Genomic DNA, 17,507 nt, shown 5'->3' on the forward strand with positions numbered 1-17,507 from the left:
TCATACCAACCTGTCACCTACCTTAATAGGCAGTTCTTCTGTGAACAGAACAAATTTTATTGCCCCAGAGAACCCCTGTTTGTCCGTTAGCACACCGGACATGATTTTTTGGCACCTTTGTCTACTATAAAAATTAATCGTTTGTTTCCTATCTCGTATAACACAACATAGACAGTAGTTCTTTCATTTAAAAAGTTATTCCTAAATCTCAGTCCCTACTGCTGGCTATTTAGCCCTGTGTTGAAGTACCTCGTACATCTGGACAGAATTGCTACTACTGCATTCTATATTACAATAAAATAATGATTTCTTCAATGGTCTCCACTTCTTGGGTACTTGGAGGTTATCTTCGGGTTTGCAACAGGCCCGGTCCCTGTTGTTGACCACAGGTCTCTGTGGTTTCCGCGGTTGTGTTGCCGGTGGAGCCGATCTGTGTGATGTCTTACTTCATGGGCAACCTTCTATGCGCAAGTCCTATCTCATCAGTCGTGTAGACTCTCTATTAGGCACTGGTGACTCTGCAAATTTTAGTCCTCTTCATGCTTCGGTGTATAGTTTGCCTATTATTTAGCTTGCTCCGTTTTGTGATATTCTTTCCTGTTGTGGTCACGGCGTATGAAGTAAGACATCACACAGATCGGCTCCACCGGCAACACAACCACGAAAACCACAGAGACCCGTGGTCAACAACAGGGACCGGGCCCGTTGGAAACCAGAAGGTAACCTCCAAGTACCCAAGAAGTGGAGACCAATGAAGAAATCATTATTTTATTGTATTATAGAATGCAGTAGTAGCAATTCTGTCCTGATGAAAGCTGCAAGCTAGCAGAACTGCTGAAACCGTTTGACGTAGAAAAGAAGTTTGGGGGTTGATTACCCAAATTCCGAGACTCACCATACCTTGATGAAAGGGCTCATTAATTAACCATCATTTTAACTTTTATCTAACAGTAAAGAAACCCGCTGTCAGATACTCATTGATTTTTATCAGGATCCGACCACATGGTCGAATCAGTTGCAATCATAAGACACTCCTAGTGGAGGCGGTAAGATTAAAGAAGGGAACCGACCACCAATAAGTGCACACTTAGTCATTTCGATTTAGGAAAGTAGTGAGAGAGGAAAGGATAAGGACCGCCACACCTTGATTGTAGGAGGCACATCATCGCAATCTAGGGATGGCTGGACCACACTCCAGATGTACGAGGTACTTCAACACAGGGCTAAATAGCCAGCAATAGGGACTGAGATTTAGGAATAACTTTTTAAATTAAAGAACAACTGTCTATGTTGTGTTATAAAAGTTAGGGCAGAGGCAGGTAGTGGAAGCCCACTGACTCCTTCTGTAATTACCTTGTTTCCTATCTCCACACCCACCAATGGTTCCTATTCTGGGTTGACAGTGACTGACAGGACAGGGCAAGTGACATTTCTCTGTGGGCTGTCCAAATCTGGATAAGTATTCATCCCTGGAAAGACGAAAGGATTTTCTCTGATCATGCTGGACCCTTGATAGTGCTTCACCATGCAATGAGTCTCTGGTGCCTGCAGTTGTGTAAACTGTGGTGTGTGAGCAGGTGGGCCATGGATGGTTGTGTGCCATACAGACCACTTGGGGGTACTTGGGCATAGGGCTGTGGGTAAGGTTGGGGCACCTTGCGCATACAGTGTTTTTGCTGGCTGTATGCAGCCGCTTGTCCGCTCCTACACTCCCATGAAGAATGGCCCATTCTCCCACATGTCCAACATTTCCCCGTATTCCCCCCTCTCGGGCCCATTCCTCCAAACTCTCTCTTCCCCCCCAGGAGCATACAAACCATTCTCTCCCCCTGTGAGGGGACGATCCCTGGTACTGTGGCTGGTACCTGCCTTTCTAACCATTAACACCTCACCATGTGGCCGCTGCCCACATATTTCCTCTGTTCTGTCTTTCCTTCCTGGTGTGCAGCCACTACTGCCCTCTCCATTGACAACTTTGCCAATTTCTTTTGCACTAGCATCTTTTTGTACCATCTGTGACAGGCTAGGTAGGATCACCTGGGTAGAGGGTCCTTGAGGATTGGGCGTGGGGAAACCTTGGGTGAGACATGGTACCTCCCTTTTCCTATTGATGACAAACCTAACCCTCCCCCAACCTTTATGGGTTATTATAAGCCAGCTCCACTCATTTTCCCACACATGGCATTTGACAGTGTACTCCGAGACCCCCGGCCGGCACATAGAGTCGGGGTTTTTTCAGAAGCACTTTAAGACAAGATAGCAGCACCCGTGAGATGGATGGGGGGGTGTAGATTTTATTCTTCAACACCAATCAATAAGGACAACTCAAACAGTTTGGCAAAGGGAGTCTGTTTAATGACAAGTACAGAAAACGGGGAGTTATGGATATCAGCAATGATGCGATCTTCCGTCTCACTTCAAATCCAACAAACTTCCTAAGAATAGTAACATTTATACTGAAAACTCGTCATTGACGTGTAACACTCAAAAGTTAACATGAAATTCTATTGGTTAGGAAAAGGTAACTTTACTATAAGTACTATATCTGTATATGGTAACGGAGTGAGGGGATTGGGTAAATACTTGTCAGGTGGGCATCTAAGCCCTTCCTTCAAAATGTGTACTGCAGACATCACTAAAAGTACAACGTCCTATTGGTTCTACTAATTATAGGACCCTAGATGATTTGGTCCATTGTGATTGGGTTGGCACCAACCCCATGCATACTTTTCCACTTTGCTTAGCAGCACGCAGAATGGTCGGCCAGGTGCAAGGTGCTCCTTTGTTACCAAGCCGTCATCCAGTCCTTGCTACAATCAATCATAACTTTAGTAGCCATGTGTTAATTATTTCACTGTGGTTGGCTTCGAGACTGCATCTTCTGTCTGGAAAAGGTTCTGATATCTTCATCTGGCCTGGTGCCATGCCTAGGGGTGAACTCTTGTCTCTTATCTCTCAGCTGGTCACGTGATTCAGACACCGTGAATTTGCCTCTTTTCCATCAATTTCTGTATTTGATTTTCGTTTCACCCGCCACCTGCCTTCGCTTTCTTATCTCGACCTTTCAGAGGCAGGATATTCTGTTCTTAGTTTCAATTAGATGTAACTACTGTTCGTCTCTTCTATTGTTATGACCTTGGCTTCCCTGGCACGAGTTGCCTCTGCTGAGTTTCGTTTCAGCCGTCTCTTCTCGTTTTGCTAAATGTGAAGCTTTTCTAGTGTGGCCTTTAGTAACCTGGGTTGATTCTGCTTCTTTGTGCAAAGTGGAAATATACTTGTAATAAGATGCTTTGTTTGAGGTAGATTATGTATAATGACGCTTGCCGCACCATTCTTCTACTAAGCATAGAAGGCTGCACTGTTTTCTTAGCTTTCTTGCGGTTCCAAGCATATTTACAGGTGTAAACTAGTCGAGTATCCTCATCTTGCTTACAGCTTAAACTTCTTACATTTTGAAATCGTTCTTTTACTTTAAGTTCACGATATCCTTATTCATGGCGTTTCGTCTCTTTGCATCATTCTCTGGTTGTCATTTCTTCTATCTGTGAGTCAGTGCAGGCACTCGTGACATCACCATTCGCCTATTATTAAGGCCTTTTTGGTTTCTTTAGGGACAGTACTCAGACCTTCTTCATTTCGGTTAATTTCTTGGTATGGTTTTCTCAATGGATACCTTACTGTCCATGGTTTCCTTGGTATCGGTACTTCAATAGGTGCTGTTCTTCTAATAGGCACTGGGCAGAGCCCTACTGCGGCTCTCTGCTGGTTTCTTTGCTCATCATACGTCCCATATCTTGGTGTGAACGTTCCTGGTACTTCAAATGGGCGACTGGAGTCCAGTTTTATTTGGGACCTCCTCTACATTCCCCCCTCTGGACGATTCATCGACCACCTTCACCTCCGTCCTTGGATCCATTTTACTTGGTTCCTTTGTATCCACCTTTACCTTGTCTCTTGGGTTCATTATTTCTTCGTCTTCTGGGTCTGTGCATGAAGGTCTGAAGAAGTGTTTCTTTGGAGTCCAAATTTTTATTACTCCTTTTATACTTCCAGCTGTTCTCACGTGTTCATCCTTGTTCCATGTCATCAACTGACATTGTCCATTTGGGCTGCAGTAAACCCACCTTCCCACATAGTTTGTGTGCTCTCTGGGATAGAGGAATTTTGTTCCCTCAGGTGCATGAATGCTAGATTTCACAAAATCTCTTATCTCCTTGTCAGTCAGGTCTTTGGGCTCCCATCCTGGCTTGACGTCAATCATGATCTTCATCCCTATGGCTTTCTTCGCAGTTTTCTGGCACTGAGACATTATTATGTCAATAACACAAAATTCTAGCAATATTATCACTAGCAGGGCTCCCAGGAACTTGAATGCAACTGCCATCCATTGTGGAACCCATGTGAATAGTGATCCAAACCAACTGTCAGCATCAACTTCGTCTGTCTCGTCAATCATCTCGTTCTGCAGTTTTGTCAGCATACATATGGCTTCTGTTAGAGTTCCATTTTCCTCATCGTGAGAAGGTATAAATGTGCAACATGATTCTCAGATTTTTGCAAAAACACCTCCATCCATAGATGTGATCATGTCAAATAAATATCTTTTCTGGAGAGTCATTAGTCGGATGACTCTTAACTCTTCTTTGATTGCATTGAATCCCTTGGTGGTGTTGGTGGTCTGCAGCAACTCCCATCTGGTTATCTGTAACCATTTAGTATTTGCTCCAACTTGGAATCTTGGCTTGAGGATTGCCGCAAACACTGATGAGGTGAGGCTAAACAGTTTGTGTTCATATGGGATTGCATGAAAGGCTTCTTCAGATTTGGCAGAGAAGTAATGTTCCCTCTTCAGTCGAGTCATCAGTTCCACAGATCTCTTTTGCCTCAGGTGAGCATCTGCTTTCGGGAAACTGTCAATATTCAAGTCGCCTTTCAGGATCACCAAAGCTGGAACATGGACATTCACTATTGTGCATATACCTCCCAATGTTTCTCAGCAGTCTGATGTATGCTTTGGATCCACATGCCCAATAATGATCCATAATCACTGCAGTTCCATGCATCATTCCTGGAGCATCAATGATTCATCCACAATTCTGATTCTCTCCCATCTTCCTTGTGCCATTATTCCTGAAGCACAATTTTGAGCTTTCCAGTGGTACTATCTGCAAGGGTCCTCCTCTGTCTTCAACCCATGTCAGCAGTTTTGCAAGCTTTGGCCACGATGGTTGGCATATCCTTTGTGAATTTTCAATTGCTTATTTGCAGGCTCCAAGGACCATGCATGCTCTGCAAATCACTACTCCTTTTCCCCATCCATCTGGTGAAAGCACTGTTCCCCAAATCTGCATTTGGCCTCTGTTCTTCCAACTTTGAGCCTGTTCTGAGTTTTTCCTTGGACATTTAGCTTCTGATTCACTTCCCGTCTATTTTCAGCTCCTTTTACTCCAGGTTTCTCGTACCTGATCACATGATTTCTAGTTTGAGCTCTATTTCTTGTCTTAATGTCTTGAACATGATCATCTTCATCGGGATAAGCTGTTTCAGTTGCTCATTTTAATGAGGCATAACTACCCATGAACTGGTCTCTAGTTTTACACATGGCTGAGTGTGCTGTCTGGACATCAATTTATACAGCTACGGAGATCTTGGACTTCCCCATGCTGTAAGGTAGGTGTGCACAAACAAAGCATTCTCACTCTGAACTTCTTCTTCCAACTTCTTTCATGTGTTGGTACCAAATGGTGTTTCCCAAATGTGCAGTGCTGTCCAAGTAATTGTTTAGTTCACTGTCATCTCCATGCATGCTTCTCTTGATTCTTAATGTTTTCATGTAGTTTGCTATAACTACATCCCTGAATGCATCTATATGGCTCTTTCTTACTGGGGGATCCTCAGGTATCCTGGTCCATGGTGCAGGCCTTCTCATCTGGCCATCTGGGTAGACAAAATTCTGGCAGATTTTTCCTTGTCCTCGTATATCTTTTTCTTTCTGGTTAGGAGTGCCCATGTCCACGCTGGCATTGATCCTGTATATGGTTGTATTGTGGAGCTTGTACTTGTTCCTTTCACTGGAACATATATGCTCAGCAATGTTGTCTTTGTGGGTTCATTTCTCAGCTCCTCTACTCTCTTTCTTTCTTTGGCTAAGAATGGCCTTACTGTGTCTGCTATCAGTTGTGCTCGTGCAGAGATTTTCTCCAGGTTTGCTCTTTCCTTTCCTGGTATTGGATCAAGAGTTCCTAATACTGTGGTTTCTGTTGGCTTTCTGTCCGACTTTTCTTGTCCCTCCATGATATCCGCTTCCTTCATTTGGATCTTTTCTTTGCTTATGGTGGGATTTCTCATAGTAGGCAGGCTTTTCTTTTCCCATGCTTTGAATTGTGGCTCTGCAGTTATTGACACGGGCCTGGTGTATGTGCATTTAAGGTTTGCATGCGTGTGGTTGTCAATAACCTTTTCACATTCATACTTTGTCGACCCTGTCTCTGGCTTCTCAATTTGCTTGTTTCCATAAGTGTGTGTGTGTCATTGCTAATCACATCCAGCTCAAGTTCATTCATTCCACCATCAGATCTTCTAGGGACTGGGATGACTATGTAAGGTCTGGGTACTTTTGTAGGTTTCATGCGCACATCATTAGGTGGGTGCACTGGAATACGAACGCTCTGTGCACCAATAAAAAATGCGGTTCTAATTGTTAATGACAGTAAGACAATGATGAATATAATACATAGATACATTATGCCTCTGTCGGTCAGGTGACATTTACTTCCAGAAAAATATGGACGTCTTTCCTCCTGTGCCAGGACAAGGTTGCTGCTCTGGATCCCCATCTCGATCATTCGCCAAAATGTTAACTTTTACTATATTCCCTTAAACAATATTGTCTTTCGGATTCTGTGTTAAGAGTTGCAGGTGTTCCACAATTGTCTCCCCTCTTGTGAATGATGAATTGTCTATTATCTCGGGATACAGTTCCTTTACTAGACTTTGGGAAGTGTCAAAATCAAGCAACAATTCAGCAAGTCTCTTTACTGTGCATATTCAAGGTATATCAGCTCCCAGTCTATGCCTCTTATCTGCTTCATTCCCGAAGACATATTATGTCTTTGTCAATAGAAAATAAGAAAGGAAAACTCTGGCAATGTTCTCTCGATCTGTCCCTTGGTGGAAAGTCTAAAATCTTCTCAAATAGTTATGCTGGTGGATGGAGAGTTCCACTTGCATTACTATTCCAAGCAAGAGCATGCCCATCTGTGTAGCATTAGCTGGGTCTCTGATGAATGTGAGGACATCAACATCTACAGGTCTCCCCACTAGCTATGGAAAATCAGTGATTAAACAAAAGAAAACGCTGCTGGCCAACCTGGTGTCTTCTGGTGACAGGGACATTTGTCCTGTCTTGCTGAGGTTCAGGATTGTATGTTTTCACTTCACTATGAACAATGTCTGCACGTTTCGTTTGCGTGGAGTGCAACTAAGATTACAATGTTATTTAGGAGTATGCTCAAACGTTCTGTATTTGCTGGATCTCAAAGAAACATGAGTACGTCTGTCGTTCTCCTGACAAGATTTGGACAGTCTTCGATTAGGCAAAGAACAATGTATTGACAAGCTCATTTACTTCCTTCTTTGCTTGGGACATTTAGCTTTTACTCACTGTATTCCAGAAGTAGGAGGAATTGCTCGGTGATCACAGTAAGCAGCGTCCTTATAGTCTTTTTGTTTTCAGGATCTTGAAGAAAGTTGGTGACACTTGTGAGTCTCCCCACCAGTGACGGATACAATCTTAGCACTAGATCGAAGTAGGTCACCATGTCTTTGGTGATGTTGCTATTGTGGGAAACCATGGGTAATTCCAAACAAAGTCTCTGTGTGGAAGGAATCGGGGTACTGTATTTTCTTTGAATTTTTGTGTCCTCGATCAAAATTTGCCATTTCATTTTCTCGTCACAGTTTTAGTGTGCCTCAATCCAAAATTCAAAATCAACAGATTATGTTGTGGTTTATAAATGCAAATTTCTTCTTCACCCTGCAACTAGGATGCACAGAGTGTCCGTTTTCTAAGTGCTTATCCTCTTTTTTGCTCAGAGGAATGTCCAAAGTGATACCACAACTATCTCACAAAAGTTCCTTTGTCTTTACTTTACTGTTGCTCATGCGTCCTTTTTCGTCGCCATGGATCTTGTCTGCACGTGCTGTGGTTCTTCCCCGTCGCTCGTTGTCTCCTCGCACTGGAGTGCAGGCAGGGGGCCTCCTCCAATGTAGAGTTTGATATCGCCCAGAAAAATCCAAGCTCTTCTGCCTTGTAGTTTCACTGCGGAAGGAGTGCAGTCTTCCACTGTGAAGGGGCCATTAAACCATGGCTCGTCCCACCTTTTTCTCGTATGGTTCTTTACAAGGATGGTATCTCCAGGGAAAATGGATGGTACACAAAGTCCTTGAGCTGTGCCTGTAGTAGTATCGCCTTCTGTATTCTGTGCTGCCCTGCACCCTTTTCGTTGTCGCTGCAGCTGGTCTGAAATTACAGTAAGGCAAGATGTCATGCAATTCAGGTAATTTTGCATTTCGGACCCTAAGACTTCTCCTGTTAACTGGGCATCACATCTAGCTCTGTCTCGGGGTGTCAGGGGAGTGCACATTCTTCTCCCCGAGGCTATTTCATGTGGCGTGAGGTGATGGTCAGAACCAGGTTGGTTTCTGAGTGCATATAGTGCCAAAGGAAGGCAGTGCAACCATCCCTTCCTTAGGGTAAGCTTCAACTTGGCTATCCTTGTCTTTAATAAGCCGTTGAGCTTCTCACTGATTCTTTATTTTTTGTATTTTTTTATTTTTTACATTTATATAGCGCACAGACAGCCCAGGGGCATTGTGGCGCTGTTACTTGCAGCGGGCTTAGTTACATTATGCATAAGTTACGACATTGGAGTGCAGAGATGTAATACATGTTACGCATTAAACGTACATAGTTCAAATATCCATATAGGGGATGGACGTCATGACAGGGGTAAGGTGATCAGGCGAATAAGGTGGTTTTCATGGTTTTGCGGAAGGTGGTGATCCTGTTACCTTGCGGATGATACGCCGATGAGAACTTGTGCTTTATACCAAGCAGCAAGCTAATCTGTTCGAAAATCTCATTTACAAAGTGAGCCCCATTATCTGATCTCATGACTTCACATACGCGCCACCTGGGGAATACCTCTCTCACAAAAAATGTGGCCGAACAGGTAGAGTCTGGTTGTGTACATGGACCTGCTTCTATCCATCTAGAGAATGGACACACCACAACAATTAGGTATCTGTACCCGTTATATACTTGAATCATGTCGACATAATCGACATGCAAGTGCTGAAAAGGCCCATTTGGCCTTGGGATGACTCCGCTCATGACTTTTAATGTGTGCCCAGCTGTGAATTGTTGGCAGATTATACAGTTCACTATGAAAAATGCAACATGCTCGGTTAAGTTCAGTATGAACCAGTCTCTGCAAGCATTGACGCTATATTCTCTTTTGTCATGTGTGCCGGATAATGTAGCTTCTCCAGCGCTAATTTTAACAGGGCTATAGACATTATTGGTTTACCAGTACTGTCTTGTCACCACAAACTGTCAGAGGGGTTTAAAGAACACCCTCACCGTTTCCAAAGATTTTTCTCTTCCTGTGATGCCTCCCCTTGGAGTTCCATCAACTGTGTTTGCCCCAAATTATTATAACTTTCAGGTGCAATCCGTTCAACCATCATTCTCTCATTTGTGGGTAACTTCCACTTCCATGATCGTTTCACTCTTGGATGGCATACATTTGGCTTCCGTGTCTGCTGCTTGATTTCCGCGTGAGATAAAATCTGTCCCTTTCGTGTGGGCGGTGCATTTCACGACCTCTATGCCCATTGGGAGATGTACTGCCTTGATCAGCCTGTCCAATAAGGCTGCGTTCTGCACTGACGTGCTGTCTGCTCGGAGGTAGCCCCTCCTTTTCCAGCGCGCTAGGCCTGCGTGCACTGTTGACGTCACATAGGCGGAGTCACTGTACACAGTTACTTCCTGGTCTGCCTGAGTCTCAATGGCGAATATCAACGCCGATAATTCTGCAGCCTGTGCTTAGTAATGAGATGGTATTCGCGCACTAAGAAGTACTCGAAATTCTCCATTTGCGGTATGTTTTATTACACCAATGCCTGTATATCTTTGCCCATCGTTTTGATCGATTCTAGAAGAACCGTCAATAAAGACACTTTCTCCTTCTGCCAAAGCATTTTCTTTTACTCTGGGGATTTTATCATAGAATTCTTCATAGTTTGCGCAGTCATGGATTGGCTCTCCTTCAGTGACTGGCTCTGCTATGAACATAGCTGGGTTCACTATCTTGCATCAGACTATTTTAATTGATGGATTTGATATGTTCACTCCATAAGCAGAAGCCCTCTTAGATGTTAGCGTGCCCTTTGGTTTTTCTAGGATAGCAAATAGTGAGTGCTCGACATACAACGTCATGGAGCATCCCATTACAATGGTAGTAGCTTTTTCAATGGCGAATGCTGCGGCAGCCAAACTTTGTTTGCACGTGAAATGGCCCCTCATGACAGGGTGTACATTTCCACTATAGTATGCCAGGGGCTCGTACCCCAATGTGGTTCTCTGAGTGAGCACTGCCGTCATAACGCTGCCATCCATGTGTGAGAATAAGAAAAATTCCTCTGAATAATTGGTGATTTCTAATACTGGTGCTGTGCAAATTGCTCTTTTGAGTTCAGCGAATCCTTTCTCCATGGTCTCAGACCATTCAATCTTTTATTTTTCCACCTGGGCCTCCTTTAAGGCCTGAATCAAAGGCTTGGTGTAAGAGCTGTAGTCGAAGACCCATGCCCTGACATAATTGCAAAGGCCTAGGAAACTGCATCTGCTTTACCTTGTGCGGCTTGACCATGTTTAGTATGGCTTCAGCTCTTTCTTGGTTAACTCTTTTTCCTTCATGCGAGATCAGCTGGCCTATGTACAGCACTTCTTGTTGACAATATTGTAGCTTTTCTTTGTCAACCTTATATCCTTTCTCAGCCAGTATAGTCAATAGCTGAAAAGAATCATGTCTGCATTGCTCCTCTGTCATGCTGCAAATTAAGATGTCATCCACATATTGCAAGACAACACTTTCTAATGCAATATTGTTAAGGTCCATCTGCAGGACTCTGTTAAAGATAGAAGGAGACTCACAGTACCCCTGGGGTAGCCTCGTGCTTTTCAGACCATTCTGTCTGAATGTGAATGACGTCAGATCTTGTGAGTCACGGTGCAACGGAATTGAGAAAAATGCGTTTTTCAAGTCAATCACCATGAAATATTTTGCCTCAAAAGGTATATTACATATAATTGTAGCCGGGTTCGGGACTAAAGGGAACTTGGCCTCAACAATATCATTTATTGGGCATAAATCCTGAATTAGCCTCCAAGACCCTCGCTTTGATTTCTTGATATGATAAACAGCAGTATGCATGACGATTCTGATGTCACTAAGATGCCATTTTTCAGCATAGCCGAAATGGTCTTAAAAATTCCTTCATCTGCCTCCCTGGACATGGGGTACTGTCGTGCGTTTGGAAGAATTGCTCCTGGCTTCAGTTTAATTCAGACCTCTCCAACCCCTTTCAGTAAGCCTACATCGTAGGGGCCTGCATTCCATACTGAGACAGGTACTTGGGCATGTCGTCATCAAAATATTCAGGACGGTTCCATGCCAACATCATTCTCTGAGGCACTTCTCTTTTAATCATTCTCACCCAAAAGGTTAGAGTCACCGCCACTGTTGTCTCTCCCATATCTGCTTGCTCTTCAAACAGATCATCATCAGTGATGTCAGTCAATTGGTATCCTTCTTTAATGGCGATTACTGCGCACCATTGCTGGCCTTCATCATCATAACCGTCAATTAAAGCCATTTTCCCTCATACTGCAGCGGTGTGTATCATCAAGGGAAATACTTGTCCCTTTTCCTCGTGCATAGGTATTCTTGGCCTGAATAGAAATTCATCTGGGGTCCTCATGGTTTAGTCAGCAACCTGCCATTAGCACACGTATTCCATACACAAATATTTCGGGCTCTAATGGTGTAGCCCTCATAGCTGTGTGTCCTGCATATGCTCTAATCATTTCGCATACGTTTGAATAGTACATTCCTGGAGTTGAACATATTATGCCCTCCTCCGTGAATGTCATATTTAACTTTGTCATTAGATCTCAACCCAAAATGTTTACTGGGGTCTGCCGTGAATATAATAAAGGCACATTCATTTTGCATTCTCCTATAGATACTGGAAGTGCGTTTATGAAGGGAACACAACTTGTAGCTCCTGTGAAACTCTGAGAATTTATGGCATCGCCGGACAAGGAAAACTTTCCTTCACGTATGCACCAACGTGTTGCGCCCGTGTCAACTAAGAAGGAATATTCTCTATCCTCCATAACAACATCCACCCAAGGTTCCCGGTGAGGGTCTGGTGTCACTGATAGGATAGAACACATCAGGGCTCCCAGTGAGCTGTCCTAGTCCATATATATAGTTTTGGTCTACCTTGTGCTGATGGATTCCCCCATTCCCAGGGTTACCTTCCATTCCAAGGCTCACGGTCTGCCCTCTGCTCATCGTTTGTGACAATTGCATCAGTGACTGTTGGGACTGCCCTTTGTAGACAACATACTACACTTTCGGGTTGTGGGTTTTGTGGCACTCCTGACGTTTGCTGTTGCACCATTTGTTTCTGTGCAACCCCCTGTTGTTAAACCGCAGGTGGATTCACCATGCCTGCTCCTATTCCTTGGCCGTTTTGCATCATGCCTTGATTTCTACATGTGCGCGCTAAATGCCCTTTCATCCCACACAACCAACATACTGGCGGTGGTCGGATCACTTGCCCATTTGACATATCTTGATTGCCATTTTGCATATTTTGAAAACCTCCTTGATTCGTTTGGAAACCTCCCTGATTATTCTGCCATCCTCTTCCTCTGAATCCTCTCCCTCTGGGGTAAAACCCATTATTGCCCTGATTACTCTGTTTTGGAGTATTGACCAGCTGCATGCTCAACCCATCTGTGCTAGTTATCATTGCTCCCTCGAGAGCATATTTTGATCATTTCTTCTGTACTCATTTTGCTTCTTCACCCTTCCGTGCAGCTTCCTTTTTGCGGTTCTTTTCTTGCAGTAGCCTGCAATAGTGTGTGATGGTCAGCTGTCTTTCTGACCATGGTTTGGCCTCAATTCCTACCAATTTCTTGAGCTGTTTCTGTACCAGCTCTGGCAGCCCTTGGCACAATATATGGTAGAACACAGGTATAGATTTCCCCCAAGATTCATGAGTATTGAGTACCCATGCGTCTAGAACATTTTATATGTAAATCAACAGATCCTCCGACTCCTTCATTTTCTGTGTCATTATAGCTCCCATATCGGAAGTGTCTGGGTATAGCACTCGTAGTGCTTTCCAAACTGAGGCTCTGCAATTGTTAAATGGAGCTCCGTCATGTGCAGTATTAATTGTGGTCACACGAGGGTAACCTGCCTGTGTCCACACATCGTCTGCTCTCTCACCAAGTAGGGTGATTAAGAGACCCTTGATATCCCCAATAGCTAACGTGTTCCCTCCTGTCATTTTTTCTAACTCGTGTATCCATTTTCTGGCTCCCGATGTCAAAATTGGAAGCTTGTTTTTCAAATGTTCTCGATCCATGTGTGGCCATGGAATATATTGTGGTCTTGCTCCCCCTTTCTCGAGTAACGGAAATTGGGATGCATAGCCCTCTCTCTCTTCTCTCATTGTTCTCCTGTCTATTGCAGGGGTAATATTCCCACATCGCCGCCTGTCTGGCATTGTCCTAAGCCTGCTCACATAGGATGGTGGAGACACCCCCCTCTGACTTTGAGATACTTCTTCATGTCGGTCTGACTGTGTGGCTAACTCTGATGCCCTCAGTGCAGACTCACTAGTGTCTGACCACCTTATCCCTTTTCCCCTTGGGAATCGCCTTTTGCGCCTTCTCTCTTCCTCCTTTTCCTCGCGCTCCTCCCTTTCTGTGTCAGACATTGTCTGTCCCCAATTCGTGCAACTTCTTGCATCTTCTTTGTTCCTACTTATTTCTAATCTATCCAGGGATAGTTCTCTATTCCCACTACTTCGGAGACATCCTCAGTGTCGTAAAGCTGAGTGCTCTCTAGGCGCTCCTCTTCTCCCTTCCCTTGGGGTATATGTTCTAACCCCATTTCATCTTATATTCTATCGATTGTTTCTCCGATGTTTCTGGTGTCGAAGTCATCTTCAATATTCTCCCTAGACATGCCTGGTACTGAATCGTACTCAGGAAAGAATTCTTCAATGTCTTCCCAATCTACTATTGGCTCAGGTTTTTTAATCTCTCTCTTCAGATATTCCGGATCGCGTGCTCCCTGTCTTCATTTAAGTTCTACATCATCATCTAATTCTCTGCGCTTACTCGCCTCTTCTCTGACCCTATCTTCTTCCTTTTTCTTTGTGTCTCTACGTTCATCTGCCCTTCGGAATTTCCTCATCCCTTCATCTCTTTATTCTTTTTTCTCGTATTCTTTGCTCTACCTCTAACCTTTGCTGCTTCTGTCTGTCTGGATCATTGGCTGCTCTCTGTTTGCGATCGAGCTGTCTTTCTTGCTCTTCACGATATAACTGTTCTCGTCTTTGTCTATCTTTTTTCCTTATTCTTTAATCTCTCAATTCTTTCTCTTTCTCCTTCTCCTTTCTCAGTACATCGTCTAATCTCTCCTTTTGTTTTGCATCATTAATGCCGTTGCCATAAAATTTCAATAAAATCTGCCCTCCCATCCATTTGTACTTTGCGAATGCTTTCTCATCAGTTCTATCTTCGCTTCCTTTCCATCTTTTACCTTCTCTCTCCTTGTTGAGAGATGCACTTGTTTGTGTCTAGTCCCTTCTTTCGTCATCGTGTCTCTCCTTGTCCCTTGGGACTGTGGAGGTGATATCCTTATCTTTATCTTTACCTTGATTTTCGTCACTACTTTGCGTAGGTGACACATATGCTGGGTTGCTATACCCTGTAGCTGCTTTAAGTTCTCTCAGTGGGTATAACCCCTCGCCTTTATTTTCTTCATTCTTCGTTTCAGATGGGGTGGGTGGCGCGGTGGAGTCTCACCCCCCTCTGTGCATACATCTACAGGGTAATTCATAGAATTTCGCTGAAAAGTGTCGCAAGCGGCTGGCGCAGAGTGTCCGCGTGCGATTGACTGCCAGGCACGTGCGCTAAAACCGATTTCCGCGCACAGCGTATTCATGGATTTCATGCTCCCAAACCACCCGTGGCGCAGAGTATCGCAGCGACCCTGCATCAGCGCCAGTAACGCCCCCAAGAACGGCCTTGCGCAAGGAAAAGCCATCAAAATCGCTAAATCATCGCAAAGGGCTGCGCTAACCCTGGACCAGTTTACAGGGCTGCCAAACAAGGAACGCAAAGCGGGAAACGTGCATATCAGGGGTACACGTGAAGTCATACACGCGATTAGCCAGGGTACGTGTATTACAGGGGTACGCGGGAAGTTTAACACGCGATTGGCCAGGGTACGTCTATTACAGGGGTACGCGGGAAGTTTAACACGCGATTAGCCAGGGTAAGTGTATTACAGGGGTACGCGGGAAGTTTAACACGCGATTAGGCAGGGTACGTGTATTACAGGGGTACGCAGGAAGTTTAACACGCGATTAGGCAGGGTACGTGTATTACAGGGGTACGCGGGAAGTTTAACACGCGATTAGCCAGGGTACGTGTATTACAGGGGTGCGTGGGAAGTTTAACACGCGATTAGCCAGGGTACGTGTATTACAGGGGTGCGTGGGAAGTTTAACACGCGATTAGCCAGGGTACGTGTATTACAGGGGTACGCGGGAAGTTTAACACGCGATTAGGCAGGGTACGTGTATTACAGGGGTGCGTGGGAAGTTTAACACGCGATTAGGCAGGGTACGTGTATTACAGGGGTACGCGGGAAGTTTAACACGCGATTAGCCAGGGTAAGTGTATTACAGGGGTACGCGGGAAGTTTAACACGCGATTAGCCAGGGTACGTGTATTACAGGGGTACGCGGGAAGTTTAACACGCGATTAGCCAGGGTAAGTGCATTACAGGGGTACGCGGGAAGTTTAACACGCGATTAGCCAGGGTACGTGTATTACAGGGGTACGCGGGAACTTTAACACGCGATTGGCCAGGGTACGTGTATTACAGGGGTGCGTGGGAATCATCACACGCGATTAGGCTGGGTGGGTCCTCACAGGTGTTCCCTGTACACCCTCCACGGCCCCTGCAGGCAGCCTACAAAACAGGGGACTACCCTGCACACCTGCTCATGTCCCCCTGCACCCCCACCCCCCAGCAGTGCAGGGGCAGCCTCCACCAGGCCCCCACTCATGTCTCCCACCACCCCCACCCTCCCGCCACCAGGGGCAGCCTCCACCAGGCCCCCACCCATGTCTCCCACCACCCCCACCAGTGCAGGGGCACCCTCCACCAGGCCCCCACCCATGTCTCCCAACACCCCCACCCACCAGCACTGTGGGGCATGTGGCCAGCAGGCAGTCAGGCAGCAGCAGATGGCAGGTGGGAGCGTGCTCAGGGCTCTGGGGGGCAGTAATTTGGCCTCCTGGCCAGGAGCGTGGTCTCTCGTGTGTGAACGCGTGGACAGCCTGATAGGTAGTGAAATCCCACACGTCAGCAAAGGCCCTTAGCGCGTAAACCCGTCAACAGCATATGCGCGCCTATAGTCACCTGCACGTGCAGGAAATTGTTGCGTGACACGTCCCAGTGTCAAAGCGTGTGATTGGTGAAAATGGATCTACACGCAGAAGTGACAAAGCGTGTGATTGGTGAAAATGGATCTACACGCAGGAGTGACAAAGCGTGTGATTGGTGAACGTACACGCCGCGTAAGTGACGCTGTACGTGTGGGCCTGTATATAAGGTACATGTAGAACACCATTTCCTTGTACGTGCTTTTCGTGGAGAGCGAGTGGGTGAATTCTGTACTTCTTGTCGGTTCACACACGATTTACTTCACGGCGTTTCCAGTTCGTATTCCCTGTTACCTCTGACAGCTTTTTCTCTTTTTTCTCTTTTACTGGTTTACCTGGGCCTGTTCCCTCAAACAGTGTCCCCTTCTACTGTTGTCCTGTCTTCTCAGACAGCGTACACATCTTCTTTTGGCGGGGGTTTAGCCAGCCAAACGCGCTCATTCTTCACGCTCTTTTACCTGGCAGACGGTGAGTCACGCACGTATCCAACTTCTGTGCTTGCCCCGTGTGTAGCCTACCCCTTCAGAGGTCATTCTAGGCTGCGTGTGACACGCATACGTTCATTCTTGTGTTACTGGGTGCCACAGCGTAGTGCAGGTTTTTCTTTCTGCACACGTGGTCTAGGAGGGGTTGCGTGCACGTCATCTCCCTTTTTTGGGCCTCCTGTGCGTTGCGTGAC

Source organism: Ambystoma mexicanum, chromosome 3p (genome assembly GCF_040938575.1).
Source record: "Ambystoma mexicanum isolate Mex_15411 chromosome 3p, UKY_AmexF1_1, whole genome shotgun sequence".
Lineage (NCBI taxonomy): Eukaryota > Metazoa > Chordata > Amphibia > Caudata > Ambystomatidae > Ambystoma > Ambystoma mexicanum.